The following is a 10,918-nucleotide window of genomic DNA, read 5'->3' on the forward strand; positions in this document are numbered from 1 at the left end:
CAGGCCTCAGACTGTTAATTAGCAGCAGTGGGAAAAAAAATTAGTCAGTCACAAGGACACAAAAAACTACCAACTCAGAAAACAGAATCAACTTTAGCATCGATTCAGGATTAGATTCTGTGGGATAATAAGCAAGGGAAAATGAATTCTGAGCTGTTTTCATTATCAAGAGTTAAATCCTGGAGTTAAACAGTATAGTCCAGAAAATAAAAAGAGAGTTTGTGAGACTTAAATATTTTAACAACAGAAGCATGAGTAGACAGTGTCTTAACCTTATGTAACCACTATATCAGTGGGGTATAGTGACATACTGTTTCACTTAGGACCTATGAGATCTAAAATCATCTTTTAAAAACATTTAGTTTTCTATATAATAGATTCCAGCCTCTGCTTTTTATTGTGAAGCTTAATATTGCACACAGAGAAAGAAATTGAAAGATTAAGTGCTGATCTTTAAAGACCCAAGCTGATGAAAGAAAAAAAAAATTATTATGTATCCTGGCCAAGAGTAGGTAAACACTCCATGCCATCATCACTCTGTAAATTGTTCTCTGTAGTAAGTACATCTTACAACTACATTGTACAGAAGAAGCTCTGGAGGAGAGAGAGGGGATGGGGAAAAGGAAAGGGAAAGGTAGGAGAAACATGCTTCCATGTTCACAGAGTTCACAGTGGGTGGGGCTTCCCACACAGGTAGCCTGGTAGCCACTTCCTCTCTCATCCAGAGATCATTGGTTCAGCCATTGTGATGAAATTATAGGAACTAAGCTACTGCAGACAAGGGTTCTGGAAGCCCCTTTAGCAAGTGGGTTGCAGAAAGCAAAGTAAAAGATGAAATGGAAGAAAATAGGCATCAGAATCAGATTCAATTCTTCTTCTTTATAACTGTGTGTGTGTTAGTTAGGGTTTGTATTCCTGTACACAACACCATGACCAAGAGGCAAGTTGGGGAGGAAACTTACACTTCCACATTGCTGTTCATCACCAAAGGAACTCACACAGGGAAGGAACGTGGAGGCAGGAGCTGATGCAGAGGCCATGGAGGGGTGCTGCTTACTGGCTTGCTTCCCCTGGCTTGCTTAGCTTGCTTTCTTATAGAACCCAAAACTACCAGCCCAGGGATGCCACCACCCACTATGGGCTCTCCCACCCTTGATCACTAATTGAGAAAATGCCTTACATCTGGATCTCATGAAAGCATTTCCTCAAGGGAGGCTCCTTTCTCTGTGATAACTCCAGCTTGTGTCAAGTTGACATGCAAAACCAGCCAATACACTGTTAAGTTTATTTTCTGGGGATCTATTTCCCCTTCTACAAAATAGGATCAACATAAGCTTTGTAAGTCCTTTCCTAAACTTACTTTGCATATCCAGAGGCTGCTATCAGCTTTCCTATATGAAACATCCCTCTTTGTTTGGACCCCACTCTGCACTGCTCTTTCCCACACCCCTTAGTGTTTCTATGTGCACGGTTCACACAGTACACTCCTGTTTGCTGCTGTTCTCTCAGCATCATCCTCTTCTGCTCATCCATGTCAATCAGGTATTTTCCAATATCTGCACGAGATTTTTTTTTTTTCTTCTGGAACATAAAAGTCTGATTTTGGAACCAAAATATGAAAAAAAGAAGTGTCAAGGGGATATAGAATGGAGGCAAAAGAATCTGGGGGTGATAAAAAGAGGAATGTAACTTAATACTTCCACGTAATTACAATATGATTTCTGACCTCGCTGCTCTGCTGAAAATTTCACAATGATGAGAATATTTGTCTGCTTTATATACAGGATGTACCTGAACATTCATTTTCACTCTTGGATCTTAAGGTCTGTTGTATGCACATTTCTCGGGCCTTGATGTTTGCCTGTTGGTTTTTCTGTGTCTCTGGCTTTGCTTTAATCCCACCATTACAACCATGATGCTCGGTATCTATGCCAAGCTGTAGTTTTCTTTATTGACTCATCTCTGTTGATTGTCTTCTTTTACTTCAAGTCATCTATTCTCACAAATCGCTCTCCTTGGGATAACTTTCAGGTCTCTATACAGAACTTGGTTCCCTTCTTTTCAAACCTTAGTCTCACATTAACCAGCCCTGTTATCATTTCAGCCTGACTCTACATCAACTACAGCCTGTTGGCCTTGCCACCCTGTGGTGGTCCTGAGTAATATTGCAGCCCTAACTTGGGCTTTCGCCTTGGAAATCCTCTTTGTTTTTGTTTGTTACCATTTGATTTAGGAATGGCTTCCCATCCAGCTCTGGTTTTCTGCTTACTAGTATTCCTTTTTAGGTATTAAACATATAATGAAAGAATATCTAGGCAGGGCATATATCTCAGTTGATAGAGTGTCTCCTTAAAAGCATGCATTCAGTCATCAGTTTGATTCCCAGATCAGAACTGTGTGTGGTGGTGCATGCCTGTAATCCTAGCTTTTGGGAAGTAGAGGCAAAAGGGTCAGAAGTTCAAAGTCATCCTCGGTCCTATAGCAGTTTCAAAAGTACCCTGAGACTGATGAGACTAAGAAAAAAATGGAAAGGAAAAAAAATGAAACAATCTCACACACTCCCTTTCAGAGGGTCTTGCGGGGAGCAAGCATGCATTTAAACACAACTGACTGTACCTTATTTTTTCATGGGAAATGAAGGGACATTGTAATCATAGGCTTACCCCTAAGCCAACATTATCTAAATCCCAGCCAAGTATTAAACCACACCTCATGCTTATACTATTTCTTCTCTATTAAGTGCCATTTTTGCTCAACAGTGCGCACAAACTCAATGGACTCTATATGTGATTGTCATAACTTAGTGCCATTTTTTTTTTTCTAGAAGCTCGCACTTTTTCACACTTTTAGCAAAATGTCTTACAGGCCTATAATGGTAATTCTCATGGAAGAAAGTCTTCTGAGCAGAAGCTCACCAGTCTAATCGTGGGAGAGGATTACACATTTCAAGAGCTTTATGAGTGTTGAGATTACCCATAGACCTCTACGAGACCTCATAACTAGCATTTCACTAGGCTTCTGCATCCACCATCCCACTGGAAATTCTTCTTGTAGATGTTGTATCTTGATGCCAACTAAACTGTGTATGACTGTACTAGTGCCTTATTTTTTCAGTACCAAAAGTTATTGGTAATTCTCATGGGAAATGAAGACTTTAGAATGACCTCATTGTAATCATAGGCAGGGATAATTTGACCAGTATCTGCAATCCAAACAAAGTTGTAGAGTTATACCCCTAACCGCCAACATTATCTAAATCCCAGCCAATGTCAGTATTGAAGACAACTTTGGCTAATCCACTAAACCACACCTCAAATCCTTGGCTTATTGAATTTTTGGCCTTATTTCTTCTCTATTAAGTTCTCTGTCTTTAATATTTTTAGTCATGCTCATTTCGGTGTTTGGGATTCATTGCGCACATCATTAATGTGCTTCTTGACTCTATCAGTCTGGTTCTTTGACCCGATGTCTGCTTGTGTGTGTGTGTGTGTGTGGTCATTTGTTTTTGAACTTGTACTTGTTTTTCTAAGAACTTTAAAGCTCTCTAATTGTGCCATATTTTTTTTTTCTAGAAGCTCGCACTTTAGTATCCTGTTCAACTTTTCCATGGGGGAATTAACATGTTTGCATTTCTTACAGGCTAACTGTTCTGTTGAAGCATTTTAATAATGACTTATGTTTAATAAATGTTGACTTTGTTTGGAATGCATAGATTGACTTGATCCTGCAGATGGGCAAAGGTCTAGGTTTATTCTTTGAAGACATTTGACTTGGCTTGAAAGTGTCTGTGTCTGATTCTTACTAACTCACCTGTCCTAATCGTGGGAATAGGATGAGACTACACATTTCAAATGGCCCGTTTTGTGATGGATGATAAGTTGAGGGTTAGAAGATTGGCGAACAAGGCTAGACTTCTATGAGCAGAACGTGGAAAGAACTAGAATGTTTGAACACATCCTTCTGCTGTGTTGAGTACTACCCTCCCACTGTATTACGGGCTTAAAGTCCAACATACTCCGAAACATGTTCTTCTCAATGTCAAGATCATGTTATATCTACCATTTCTGTTTACCATCATCTTGGCCCACAGACTGTCACCTGGCTTTGAAAATCATTAAGATAGACTTATATACTGTAGGCAAATGTCTTTGCCTGCTGGCTATAGAGACTTGATTCACTTGTTTTAGAATCCTTGAAAGCAGTGGACCTCACCCTTCCTAATGCTGCAACCCTTTATTATAGTTCCTCAAGCTGTAGTGAATCCCCAGCGATAAAATTGTTTTTGTTGCTACTTCAAAAACTGTACTTTTGCAACTCTTAGGAATCATACTGTAAATATCTGTGTTTTCTGATGGTCTCTGTTGAAAGGGTTGCTGGACTCCACTGCCAAATGGGTTGCAACCCATAGGTTGAGAACTGATGCTTTAAAGAATCATCGTACTGGTTATCACATGGTTACTTTCTATGCTAAGCCATTTTCTTTTCTTTTTTCTTTTCTTTTTCTTCTTTCTTTCTTTCTTTCTTTCTTTCTTTCTTTCTTTCTTTCTATTTTTTTTTTGCCATTTTCTTCTTATTTGAATCCTGCCATGCCTTTGATTCTTGGTCATGTTTCTGGTTTGTCTGCATTTTCTAATCTGGACCTTTAGACTTTTCCCTTTCAATATCATTATAAGTTTTGAAAAATGCAACTGTTTTATTGTTTTTTTTTTTAAATATTGGAACACAAAGAAAGCCTAAGTATGTGTTTGCTCGTTATCTACAGTCAGAAAATTTACATTTTACTCGACTCTCTGCGATTTACAGCCCCAGCTCTGCCACACACCCATGCCCAGAGAGACATTTAACTTTTCTGAGCTCTTTATTTGCTATGTCTCCGTTGTTGTTTATACTGCCACAACCACAGAGTTAATCAAGGCCTAAAGTAGCCCATTAAAAATAATTTTGGCTATCCCCCCTTGTCCTCATTTATACCTAGTCATTCTACCCTTCCTACGAGTCAGCACTATGTGTACACGTACAGCATGACTTCTGGGCCATGAGCAAGTATGCCCTGTCCCCCACTCAAAATGAAACCATCCGAATTGCATTTTCTAACTGTCCTGATCTAAACATGAATATGACCCAGGCTGAACTCATTAGTACCTATCAAACTTATGATCCTCCTGCTTCAGCCTCCGGAGTACAGACTTCCCCCAAGAGAAGCACTGTGCCTGGCTCTCTTGCAGCCTTTTAAAAGGCATTTAAAATAATACTTCATTTATTATTTTAATTTTTAAAAGAATTGTATATGTGAGTACTGTCCATTTCTACCCCCTCTCACCCCACAATACTTTATTGTCTGCTGCTACTTCTAAAATTTATGAACTCTATTCTTTTCATTATTATTGGTGGTGGTGGTGGTGTGTGTGTGTGTGTGTGTGTGTGTAAATACAACCTGCTGAGTACATTTAGAGTTGTCCATAGGTATACGTGTTTAGAATTTACCATTTGGGAATGAATAACATTTCAGGGGTCTCATCCCTGAAGAAGACTAGACCTCCCTCTCTTTACAGCCATAAACTGTCTGTAGCTTGTTGTCTATGAGTAAGGACTTGGGAGATTTCCCTCATGCTCACTGCCATATCAACGTCTGTTGTCATTTTTCAGGTCTCACTTAGGAGACCAGTACTCTTGAGATTTCATGGATGCAGCTTCAATGTCATATATGAAAGTCACGTGTTATGCTCTAGTTCTCACAGTCTTTCTACTCCTCTTCTCAGATGTTCCCTGAGCCTTAGGTGTAGGGTCTGTATTGTAGATTTATCCATTAGAGTTAGACACCCCACAGCTTTGAGCTCTTTTCCTTGTATTTGTTCATATTGCCCAATATAAATGAGTTTGTTTTTGTTTTATCTTATTATATTTTATTTTAAGTTCATTATTATTCCTTAGATAGCTGTTTTTTTTTCTAATGAGAGACAGAAAAGGGGTGGATCCAAATGGGAAGAAGGAGATAGGAATGGTAGAAGGAGGGAAAACCATAATTAGGATATACTATATCAGAAATATCTATTTTCAGTAAGAGAATAAAACAAAAGGTTTTTTTAATGAGGGGTAAGAGATAGCTTTTATATCTGTGGGTGTAAAGATAAGTATTTAGAGCACAGTTGGAAATATGTTAGTTAAGGAAAGTTGCAGGAGAACGTTTTCCTCTACTTATTCTACTTGAATTTACCTTGTGATCCCATCACCAGGTTTGAAACTTTATCAGCTTCATCTTCTCCTACTGCTGCCTGGATCTAACCCCCACTTCCAACTTCTGCCTTCATTTATCAAGATCACCAACTTTAGAACTGGTGTCTCTTGCTATCTCTTAATTACTTTTACTGTGTCTTCTTTTTTATCCTAATGGAAAAATAATAATCCCTATGGCAAAAGTACAATGGGAATGATTTTCTGGTGTTGGAAGAAGGCCTAATACTCATTCATCACCACCGTGTGTCAGGAAAGTGTTCTACATGTTGTATGTGTAAGGGTCCTTACCCAGTCCCTGGCCAAGGAAAATATTCAGTAAGGACACTCCATTATTTTTTCCTATAATATTACCTAGTAAAGCAAATGCTGCTTTACTGAGGACTTTCCACCACAGTGGTAGTGTTCACTTCTGATACTAGTAGCATGTCTCAGGCATAGCCTTCACCTACTAGTGATCACATCCTTCTTACAAAGACTCCTACTGCTTCATCCAAGGCCTGGACATTCCCTTGTACAGTTGGCCTCCAGGTTTTTGCCAACTTCACAAGTCTATTATATATTAATTGACCACGTGATTTCTTCATACCCAATAGCCAAAAGCCCATTCGATTAGCACACATTGTGGATTGGCAGGAAGCAGTGACGTCAATAGCCAGGGCAGCAGCAGCCCGCTCTAACTGAAGAGCCGCCTTACAAGCTTCCCCTCATCCTGTCCTGCCATGGCACCGTCTTCATCCCCTGCATGAGTGTGAGATTGAACTTGAAGTTGGGAGATTATTTTTATACAATCTTGGGAGTGCTAACAAAACCCACCTGAGATCAGAGGGCAGGCAGCTTAGCTCGTGGTTGAATTTTCCATATAAATAACACCAAAATTATTCCCTGAATCAAGAACCATCCAGCTGAAGTACCCATATTGGTTGCCTTTATTGCTGGAGAATTAATGCTCTGAGTTACCATCTGAGCAGTAACTACAGATTTTCTTAGAGGCTTAACAGTCATTTTCTCCCCAAAGCATTAGTGACTTCTTACACTGAGAGAGCAGAGAACTGAAAGAGAGAGTTGAAGGAGGCAAAAGGCAGAAGTGTTTGAGGAAGCGGAAAGGACTTAGTAAAAGAGAAGTGAGCCTAGCAGAAGGTGTTTGCTTGCCTCGGCATGTCATTCTGCTTAGAGGTCACAGGCCCACAGCACTTCTGAGACACAGGCCACTGGCAAGAAGTTCCTAGAACAAACTGATGCACGTGACACCAGACCTCTTACTGGTTATGGAAAAAAATATGATTGGAAACATGAAGGTTTTCAGATCCTTTCTCTTATTCTTTTCATGCTCACCAACCAAGTCTGCCTGAACACATATTTTCATTAAACATATGTATAGGAGATTGACTGTTATTGTCAAAATTCCTACATATAGTTATAAAGCAATGGACTGTACATTTGGTGGTACTATTTGACCCTGTTGTTTTAATAGCCACAAATATCCTCCCCACGCTTCTGTGTTCAAGTATCTTCTGAAGACTCTAACCACACGAAGTCTTTTGTCTCAAGTCTCTGAGAGGAGAGAAACCTAGAAGCAGTCAGAGCTGAGATGGTATGTTAAGAGACTTGGTAGTGACTGGAATAAGACACAATAGTCACGCAGGTTTGTATAGAATTGTGCCACATGCTTTCCCCTTGCACAAATCCCCTAACTACTTGAGACCTCAACACTTTCATGAGAGTACAATGGTTCATGTTTGTCGATAGAGATTTTATCACTTGTATTTATCTGCTATAAATTGATTATTTTCCCATTTCGCATACAATGGAAAACAATAAATAACTTGTGTTACTTTATGAAATATCATTTGGGTGTAGTGGCACATGATTGTACTCTCAGATACTTAGGTGGATGATGCTGGAGAGTCACAAGTTTAATGCTTGCCTGGGCCATAGGTGGCCTCAAGGCCAGCCTATGCAATGTAGTGAGACTTGTGGTTTTTATATGTAAAAGAAAGAAAGAAAGGGAGAAGGGAGGAAGGAGAGAGAGAGAGAGAGAGAGAGAGAGAGAGAGAGAGAGAGAGAGAGAGAGGGAGAAAGGGAGGAGGGAAAGAAGAAAGAGAGGGCTTGGGAGGGAGGTCAGAGATGAAGAATTTTTCTAGAATGTCTAAGGCCCTATGTTTAAGTTCCTAGCCTGGAAATAAGAAAGTGAGTGAGTGAATGAATGAATGAATGTATAGTAAGTACATAAAGCTAATGTAAAAATATATCTTTGAAATTCAGATGATCCTGGAAGTCTAAAGAAGCAAGGGTTGTTTATTTATTTATTTATCTTTGGCAGAAAGCCTGCAACATTAACTAATGGACACTACTACCCAGAAACACTGCAGCTCTTTTGACACTTCCAGGAGAATGGAGTCCCAGACTCCATTTTGGGACTAAGGAAGAGGGAGTTAATTGATTTAACAGGCATATCAGATTTACTTATTTAGATTATCTTATGTAAAAATCATAATCATATTATACTGTTCTATAAAAAATATTGCACAGATCTCTGTCTAGACTCAAAAATGATCAATCCGATCAAATAGTATGTATATTCGATGAGGATGTACTAACAGGGTTTGATACCTGTTTATTCCCTTTTCTCTGAGTGCCCATTCACAGGCAATACTGTTTTTAGACCATGGTTTGACGCACTTGTAACTTTAATCTTTAGCCAAGTAAAACTCAAGTCCTTTCTAAGTGATACTGATCTCTCCAGAGTGTAGAGAATCTTAGTAGACAAAGCACTCATAAGTTACTCTCTTTGAACCTATGGAGGGTCCAACTGAGGAAGGGAACACTGTTGAGGAAGAATAGCTGTGTCATTCTAATGAGTTTTATCTAGTTAAGCTACAACTATAAATTTTCCATGAGTCCTTAATCCTTTATTATATATGTGACATAATTTCTGCTGTGTTGTGAGAAAACAATGGTCTTCTTTATCATTTAGAAATTCCTTTCTCTGTTGGATGTGACTTTTGCATAGTAAAGTTCATTTCAGTGAAAACTGAGGGAGATTGCTTCAAGTAGACAGACAGGGAAATTTAAAACAATAAACAATAGCATTTATTAAACATATATGCCTGGCTGGTTATGCTGCTGAAGACTGTTACTGCTTGTCTGGAATATTTATATTCTAGAAGCTCACTATGATAAAATGTATAAACCCAAAGACTTCTGTACAGTCACATATTTGTCCCATGTGCAGACATCTCAGTTCCTAGGCTTACTGTGTATGAGACACTGAAAGAAGAGCAGTAATTATATGGCTTCACTCACCTATTGACTTCTAATTGTAATTTCAATTTTTACCTAAGGAAGAATAAAGTCCCTCCTCAGTTACACTGATTTCTAAGGAGTATGGGCAGCCTTAACAGACAAGTAAATTACTTTTTAAAAAATTTAACTTACAGGGGATTCCATTGATTAAATAAACTGAATTGAACAATAATAGTATATATCTTATATCATGTATTATTGCTAGTGAGCTATAGGCATTTCTTTATTAATCCATGCCTTATCCCACAGTGTGGCTGCTGTTAACTGAAGTAAGTATCTCCTTCAGGAATGTATAAGGTGAAATCTAGGCTATTGACATCTCTGTCCTTCTGCCTGATACAGAACAGTAACAGTGAGCCCTGCTGAAATACCTACTCATTTAAATGCTGTTCAAATGCCTATCTGTAAAGCAACTTATCTATTTTTTATATCCCCATAAGATATTGATAATAATTTATATATACATACATATATATTCATATACATATATAAATTAGCACACAAAGAAGTAGGTTTCAGTGTGATGTTTTCACACACAAATCTCATTATTCTTGTTTGTTCTCTTTCATTGGCCCTCATTTCCAGCCTCTTACTTGTTCCTTCCTATATCCTTAAATAGGACCTTCGTTTGTCTTCATGGCAGACACACCCATTTCATTCACATCTCTTGCTCCTTCTTCCCCATCCCTTTTTACCTTGTCATTCTTTCATAATGCTTTCTAGTTTCATGTCTTATATGCATAATATACACACACAAAAGTACACACACACATGCACACACATTTTCTTAGTCAGGGTTTGTATTTCTGCATAGACATGATGACCAAGAAGCAAGTTGGGGAGGAAAGGGTTGATTCAGCTTACACTTTCACATTGCTGTTCATCACCAAAGGAAGTCAGGACTGGAACTCAAGCAGGTCAGGAAGCAGGAGCTGATGCAGAGGCCATGGAGAGATGTCACTTACTGGCTTGCTTCTCCTGGTTTGCTCAGCTTCCTTTCTTATAGAATCAAGGACTGCCAGCCCAGGGATGGCACCACCCACAATAGGTTGGACCCTCCCTTCTTGATCACTAATTGAGAAAATGCCTTATAGCTGGATCTCAGAGAAGCATTTCCTCAAGGAAGGCTCCTTTCTCTGTGATAATTCCAGCTTGTGTCAAGTCAGCTCACGAAACAAGCCGGTATACACACACATAGAGAGAGAGAGATTTAAATTTCACATGAAATTTGCATATTAGAGAAAATAAACAGTATTTGTCTTTTCAAGTCTAGTTTACTTTGCTTAGTCTCCAATTCCATCTATGTCCCTGCACATGCTACAATTTATTCTTCTTTATGACTGAGTAAAATCCCATTGTATATATGTACTACATTTTCTTT

This window comes from Arvicanthis niloticus, chromosome 22 (genome assembly GCF_011762505.2).
Source record: "Arvicanthis niloticus isolate mArvNil1 chromosome 22, mArvNil1.pat.X, whole genome shotgun sequence".
NCBI classification, from domain to species: domain Eukaryota; kingdom Metazoa; phylum Chordata; class Mammalia; order Rodentia; family Muridae; genus Arvicanthis; species Arvicanthis niloticus.